This window comes from Cherax quadricarinatus, chromosome 12 (genome assembly GCF_038502225.1).
Source record: "Cherax quadricarinatus isolate ZL_2023a chromosome 12, ASM3850222v1, whole genome shotgun sequence".
Taxonomy (NCBI): domain Eukaryota; kingdom Metazoa; phylum Arthropoda; class Malacostraca; order Decapoda; family Parastacidae; genus Cherax; species Cherax quadricarinatus.
The window spans coordinates 12,825,667-12,833,225 of record NC_091303.1 but is presented as its reverse complement, the minus strand read 5'-3'; the positions used below and the strand labels follow the sequence as shown (position 1 = coordinate 12,833,225).

The 7,559-nt window shown below is 40.6% G+C and overlaps 1 protein-coding gene across 2 annotated transcripts in view; it reads left to right on the top strand.

Annotated features, from left to right (window-relative positions):
- Positions 1-591: 591 nt before the first annotated feature.
- The window catches only part of LOC128686538 (trafficking protein particle complex subunit 13-like), a 77,596-nt gene continuing 70,628 nt past the window's right edge, over positions 592-7,559 (top strand). For both annotated transcript variants that reach the window (XR_011391893.1, XM_070084234.1), the window contains exon 1: positions 592-631. The gene's annotated coding sequence lies outside the window, so the exon portion shown is untranslated. The remainder of the gene's footprint in view (positions 632-7,559) is intronic.

Below are 7,559 nucleotides of genomic sequence, written 5' to 3'. Positions count from 1 at the left end.
GCTGGCACTGGACAAGCACCTAAAGTCAGTTCCGGATCAGCCGGGCTGTGGCTCGTATGTTGGTTTGCGTGCAGCCAGCAGCAACAGCCTGGTTGATCAGGCTCTGATCCACCAGGAGGCCTGGTCTCAGACCGGGCCGCGGGGGCGTTGACCCCCGGAACTCTCTCCAGGTAAACTCCAGGTAAACAAAGGAACTTTTGTTCCTTTTTCTTTCATCGCCCAGCCTTGGTCTGGTGGGTGGCCCGGTGGTCTTGTGGCTAAAGCTCCCGCTTCACACACGGAGTGCCCGGGTTCGATTCCCGGCGGGTGGAAACATTTGACACGTTTCCTTACACCTGTTGTCCTGTTCACCTAGCAGCAAATAGGTACCTGGGTGTTAGTCGACTGGTGTGGGTCGCATCCTGGGGGACAAGATTAAGGACCCCAATGGAAATAAGTTAGACAGTCCTCGATGACGCACTGACTTTCTTGGGGTTATCCTGGGTGGCTAACCCTCCGGGGTTAAAAATCCGAACGAAATCTTATCTTATCTTATCTTATCTTATTGGTACCATCGAGAAACCGGACTCGATACGGCTTATGCTGTCAGTGGCCCTGATAAACCCAACAACAACAACAGACTAGCACTTGGGTTGGGTTTCATTTATTATTTTGCAACTTTTTCAAAGTTTATTCTCTATAAGGATTACAATGCTGAGTTTACAGAAATTTGGTTATTGTTTGGTTTACATGTAGTAAAATTGTGATTACAGAGTGTACCACTAGAACGCTTAGCATGGCTAGGCATTTCGGGCATACTTAGTTTTATTCTTAATTGTAAAATATTACAAATTATGAGGTAAGTTGGTATTATGGCTAAGTGACTAAATACTAGTTTGTGAGTTTAGCAATGTGAATGCTTTTGTTTTGGCACAGTACATAGTTTCAGTATTGGAGTATCACAGGATTCATTATTTTAAGACTGAGATTAATATTTCTGTTTATGGTCAAATGAGTGAGTGAGTGTAAGTGTGAACCACCAGGTGGTATTCGTGTAGTTAGTTGATGGGGTGTATCAGGGAGATAAGATGTTTTCTAATGGTAGTTTTAAAGGTGATGAATGTGTCTGCAGTTCTAGAGTTCTCAGTTAGGGTATTCCAGATTTTAGGGCCTTTGACATACATTGAATTTTTGTAAAGGTTTAGTCGGACACGGGGAATGTCGTAGAGATGTTTGTGTCTGGTGTTATGCCTGTGGGTTCTGTCACAACTATCAAGAAAGCGTTTTAGGTCAAGGTTGATATTAGAGTTTAAGGCCCTGTAGATATAGATTGCACAGTAGTAAGTGTGGATGTACTGGACTGGGAGTAAGTTTAGATCTATGAAGAGTGGGGGGGGTGTGTTGCCAGGGATGGGATTTAGTGATTATTCAGCCATCAGCCGGGCTGTGGCTCGTACGTTGGTTTGCGTGCAGCCAGCAGCAACAGCCTGGTTGATCAGGCGCTGATCCACCAGGAGGCCTGGTCACAGACCGGGCCGCGGGGGCGTTGACCCCCGAAACTCTCTCCAGGTAAACTCCAGGTAAACTGCAGCTTTTTGTTGGGTTATTATTGGCTTTAGGTGTGTTGCTGCAGTTGATCCCCAAGCACAAATAGCATAGGTGAGGTATGGATAAATAAGTGAGTGGTATAGTGTGAGAAGGGCATTTTGCGGCACATAGTATCGTATCTTGGAGAGGATCCCAACCGTTTTAGATACTTTTTTGGCTATATGCTGGATATGGGTGCTGAAATTCAGGTTGTTGTCAAGGTATAAGCCTAGGAATTTTCCCCCATTATTTCTGGTAATTAGAGTGTTGTCAATCTTAATGTTAATTTGTGCATCTCCTGCTCTGCTACCAAACATAATATAGTAGGTTTTGTCAGTGTTAAGCGTAAGTTTATTGGCTGTCATCCAAGTCGATATTTTAATCAGCTCCTCATTCACAATGGTGTTGAGGGTGGCAAGATTAGGGTGAGAGATGACATAAGTTGTGTCATCAGCAAAGAGAATGGGTTTCAGGTGTTGGGATACGTTTGGAAGGTCATTGATGTATATGAGGAAGAGCAGGGGACCAAGGACACTTCCCTGCGGAACTCCAGTATCAAGTGGCCGTGTTGCTGATGCTGTGTCTTTAATGGTGACGTACTGATACCTATTAGTAATGTAAGATTTGAAATAAGCAAGCACATGGCCTCTTATACCGTAGTGATCAAATTTGTGGAGTAGGATGTCATGGTCTACTGTGTCAAAAGCTTTTCTTAGGTCAATAAAAATTCCTAGTGGATATTCCTTATTTTCCAATGCTGTGTAAAGCAGATCTAGCATTTTTATGATTGCATCATTAGTGCTTTTATTTTTCCTGAATCCAAACTGGCAGGGGTTGAGTATGTTTTGAGCCGTTATAAATGAATACAGTCTCCTGTGCACGAGTTTCTCAAAGATTTTGGATAGCAATGGTAAGTTAGATATTGGCCTATAGTTTAAGTCTGTAGGGTCACCACCTTTATGTATTGGTGTAACCCTTGCCATCTTGAGTAGTTTCGGGAAGGTGCTAGTCTCTAGTGACTTGTTAAAAAGTAATGAAATAGCATGCGAAAGGACATGGGCCGCTCGCTTGTACAGTAATGGTGGGACATGAGACAGATTCCCTGAGTTATTTTTAAGTGACTTTATGATCTCAATGACTTCCGTGGGCTCAGTTGGTGCAAGATAGAAGGAATTAGGGAAATTCCCATCTAGGTAGTCCCCGGCATGGGCATTGGTATGTGGGATTTTACTGGCGAGATTAGATTCTATGTTTGAGAAGAAGTCGTTTATCTTGTTAGCTGTGTCAGTGGGATGTAGTGGTGTTTCATTAGGTTTAGTTAGGACAATATTCTTGGTTTTTCTCAGTTTGTGGGTCCCTGGAATCTGAGAGAGTGTTTTCCAGGTCTTTTTTATATCTCCTCTAGTGTCTGTGAATCTACTGGAGTAGTATAGTTGTTTGGCTTTTTTTATTACTTTGGTGAGAGCTGATGAATAGTGTTTAAGAGTATCTTTGTGTATAAGCCCTGTCTATATTGCTTTTCATATTGGTGTTTCTTGTCAATGGATTTCAGAATGGTGCTGGTTAGCCATGGGCAACCAATCCGTTTGTTTGTGATCTGTTTTGTTTTTATAGGACAATGTTTGTTGTATAGTCTAAGTAATTTGTTAAGAAAAATGTCTGTCCAGTCATCAATACCATTGGCCTTGGAGAATTCTGTAGGCCAATCAACAGTCTCTAGGTCAGCTGTGAACTTCCTTACTGAGGCCACGTCATGGAGTCTAAATGAGACTTTGTTGTATTCAAGTGGTGGTTTACTAATGTTTGTCAGGAGGAAGGTAGGGTAGTGGTCTGTAGTGCTATCTGTGATTATCCCTGATTTAAGGGGGGCTAGTATATTGGTCCATATGTGGTCTATTATGGTTGCACTTGTCTCAGTGAGCCTGGTTGGTTTAGTTATTGTTGGTATGAGAAGTGTGTTGTTCATATTGTTGATGAAATCAGTTACAGGCTGATCATCTAGTAAGCCAAGGTTGATGTTGAAGTCTCCAGCTAAGAGAAGGTGGTGCTTATTCATTTGTCTGTTTGTTATTAGTGACTTTAATTTCTCACTGAAATTTGGGATGTTTGTGTGAGGTATCCGGTAAATGGCACCGATTGTTATAGGCGTCTTAAGGTTTTTTACAGTAAAATTAGCAAAAATGTATTCCCCATATTCATCACTAAAGCAAGTGGTGCTAAGACAAGATAATTGGTTAGAGTAATAGATTGCAATACCACCCCCAACTTGGTTTGGTCTGCAGTTGTGAATTGCTGTGTATCCTGGTAGAGGGTAGATATCTATTGTGTCCTGCTTAAGTCAGGTCTCAGTAAGAATAATGCAGGAGAAGGGTGTCTTTAGTGATTCAAGGAGTGCTAGGAGGTCATCATAGTGTTTGCTTAAGGACCTGATGTTGTAGTTAAGTACTGATGGACTTTTAGCATTGTTTAGGATAGTGGTGGCTTGTGATGCTGTGTAATAAAGGCAGTTACTTTCCAATAGGTTTTGATTGGGTGTCAGATTATGGAGGTTTAGATCAGGGTCAACGTGATCAATCATCTTCTAGGTTTAAATTATGGTTATTTATATCCTGAATTGTGTGTTGAGTTCTAGTACTGATATCTGTAGTGGTAGGAAGTTTGGATAAGTATATAGCTAGAGTATTTTGGTCAGTCTTTGGTTAATCGTTTCCCTATTGTTTTCCCCAGTGTCTCCCCCGAATTACAGTTTAGTATTCTCAGTCGGGTTGTGGTCTTTTGTGTGTGTGTATATATATATATATATATATATATATATATATATATATATATATATATATATATATATATATATATATATATATATATATATGTATATATATATATATATATATATATATATATATATATATATATATATATATATATATATATATATATATATATATATATATATATATATATACAGTGGACCCCCGGTTAACGATATTTTTTCATTCCAGAAGTATGTTCAGGTGCCAGTACTGACCGAATTTGTTCCCATAAGAAATATTGAGAAGTAGATTAGTCCATTTCAGACCCCCAAACATACACGTACAAACGCACTTACATAAATACACTTACGTAATTGGTCGCATTGGGAGGTGATCGTTATGCGGGGGTCCACTGTATATATATATATATATATATATATATATATATATATATATATATATATATATATATATATATATATATATATATATATATATATATATATATATATATTTTATATATATATTATATATATATTATATATATATATATACAGTGGACCCCCGCATAACGATGGCATCACATAGCGATTTTTCCGCATACCGCTTACTTTTATCGCAAAATTTTTGCCGTGCATACCGATTAAAAACCCGCTCACCGATTTTCGTCCGAGACGCGTCCAATGTGCCCTCAGCCAGCCTCACATGTGCCGCCCGTCCCATTGTTTACCAGCCAGCCTCCGCGGTAACATCCAAGCATACACTCGGAATATTTCGTATTATTACAGTGTTTTCGGTGCTGTTTCTGGAAAATAAGTGACCATGGGCCCCAAGAAAGCTTCTAGTGCCAACCCTGTGGTAAAAAGGGTGAGAATTAGTATGGAAATTAAGAAAGATTTTGAAGGGTTTGGGGCTAACCCTGAGAAGCCTATGCCAGTTGTGGAATCCATTGTGCCTACTTCAAAGATTAAGGAAATGTGTGCACAGTGGGTTGAACTGCAAACCTTTATGGATGAAAATCACCCTGACACAGCTGTTGCAAGCCGTGCTGGTGACTATTTCAATGACAATGTTGTGGCCCATTTTAGACAAATCGTAAAGGAACGGGAGGTACAGAGCTCTATGGACAGATTTGTTGTGCGACAGAGGTCCAGTGACTCTCAAGCTGGTCCTAGTGGCATTAAAAGAAGAAGGGAAGTAACCCCGGAAAAGGACTTGCTACCTCAAGTCGTAATGGAAGGGGATTCCCCTTCTAAACAGTAAGAAGATAATGCTCTCCCCTCCTCCCATCCCATCAATCATCACCAGATCTTCAATAAAAGTAAGTGTCATGTAAGTGTGCATGCATTTTTCAGTTTGTGTGTATTAAAATTAATATTTCATGTGGTAAAAAATTTTTTTTTTCATACTTTTGGGTGTCTTGCACGGATTAATTTTATTTCCATTATTTCTTATGGGGAAAATTCATTCACATAACGATTATTTCGCATAACAATTACCCCTCTTGCACGGATTAAAATCGTTAACCGGGGGTCCACCCAGGGAAGTACTACCGTCCTGCCAGATGACTGTGAAACAAAAACCTGTAACTGTTTTGCATGATGGTAGGATTGCTGGTTTCTTTTTCTGTCTCATAAACACGCTAGATAACAGGGATATCTTGCTACTCCTACTTACACTTTGGTCACACTTCACAGACACGCACATGCATATATATATATACATACATCTAGGTTTTTCTCCTTTTTCTAAATAGCTCTTGTTCCTTTTTATTTCTTCTATTGTCCATGGGGAAGTGGAAAAGAATCTTTCCTCCGTAAGCCATGCGTGTCGTATGAGGCGACTAAAATGCCGGGAGCAATGGGCTAGTAACCCCTTCTCCTGTATACATTTACTAAAAAAAAGAGAAGAAGGTGGGGATATAGTTTTGGAGTGGTTGGTGCAATTATTTAATAAATGTATGGAAGAGGGTAAGGTACCTAGGGATTGGCAGAGAGCATGCATAGTTCCTTTGTATAAAGGCAAAGGGGATAAAAGAGAGTGCAAAAATTATAGGGGGATAAGTCTGTTGAGTGTACCTGGTAAAGTGTATGGTAGAGTTATAATTGAAAGAATTAAGAGTAAGACGGAGAATAGGATAGCAGATGAACAAGGAGGCTTTAGGAAAGGTAGGGGGTGTGTGGACCAGGTGTTTACAGTGAAACATATAAGTGAACAGTATTTAGATAAGGCTAAAGAGGTCTTTGTGGCATTTATGGATTTGGAAAAGGCGTATGACAGGGTGGATAGGGGGGCAATGTGGCAGATGTTGCAAGTGTATGGTGTAGGAGGTAGGTTACTGAAAGCAGTGAAGAGTTTTTATGAGGATAGTGAGGCTCAAGTTAGAGTATGTAGGAAAGAGGGAAATTTTTTCCCAGTAAAAGTAGGCCTTAGACAAGGATGTGTGATGTCACCGTGGTTGTTTAATATATTTATAGATGGGGTTGTAAGAGAAGTAAATGCGAGGGTCTTGGCAAGAGGCGTGGAGTTAAAAGATAAAGAATCACACACAAAGTGGGAGTTGTCACAGCTGCTCTTTGCTGATGACACTGTGCTCTTGGGAGATTCTGAAGAGAAGCTGCAGAGATTGGTGGATGAATTTGGTAGGGTGTGCAAAAGAAGAAAATTAAAGGTGAATACAGGAAAGAGTAAGGTTATGAGGATAACAAAAAGATTAGGTGATGAAAGATTGGATATAAGATTGGAGGGAGAGAGTATGGAGGAGGTGAATGTATTCAGATATTTGGGAGTGGACGTGTCAGCGGATGGGTCTATGAAAGATGAGGTGAATCATAGAATTGATGAGGGAAAAAGAGTGAGTGGTGCACTTAGGAGTCTGTGGAGACAAAGAACTTTGTCCTTGGAGGCAAAGAGGGGAATGTATGAGAGTATAGTTTTACCAACGCTCTTATATGGGTGTGAAGCGTGGGTGATGAATGTTGCAGCGAGGAGAAGGCTGGAGGCAGTGGAGATGTCATGTCTGAGGGCAATGTGTGGTGTGAATATAATGCAGAGAATTCGTAGTTTGGAAGTTAGGAGGAGGTGCGGGATTACCAAAACTGTTGTCCAGAGGGCTGAGGAAGGGTTGTTGAGGTGGTTCGGACATGTAGAGAGAATGGAGCGAAACAGAATGACTTCAAGAGTGTATCAGTCTGTAGTGGAAGGAAGGCGGGGTAGGGGTCGGCCTAGGAAGGGTTGGAGGGA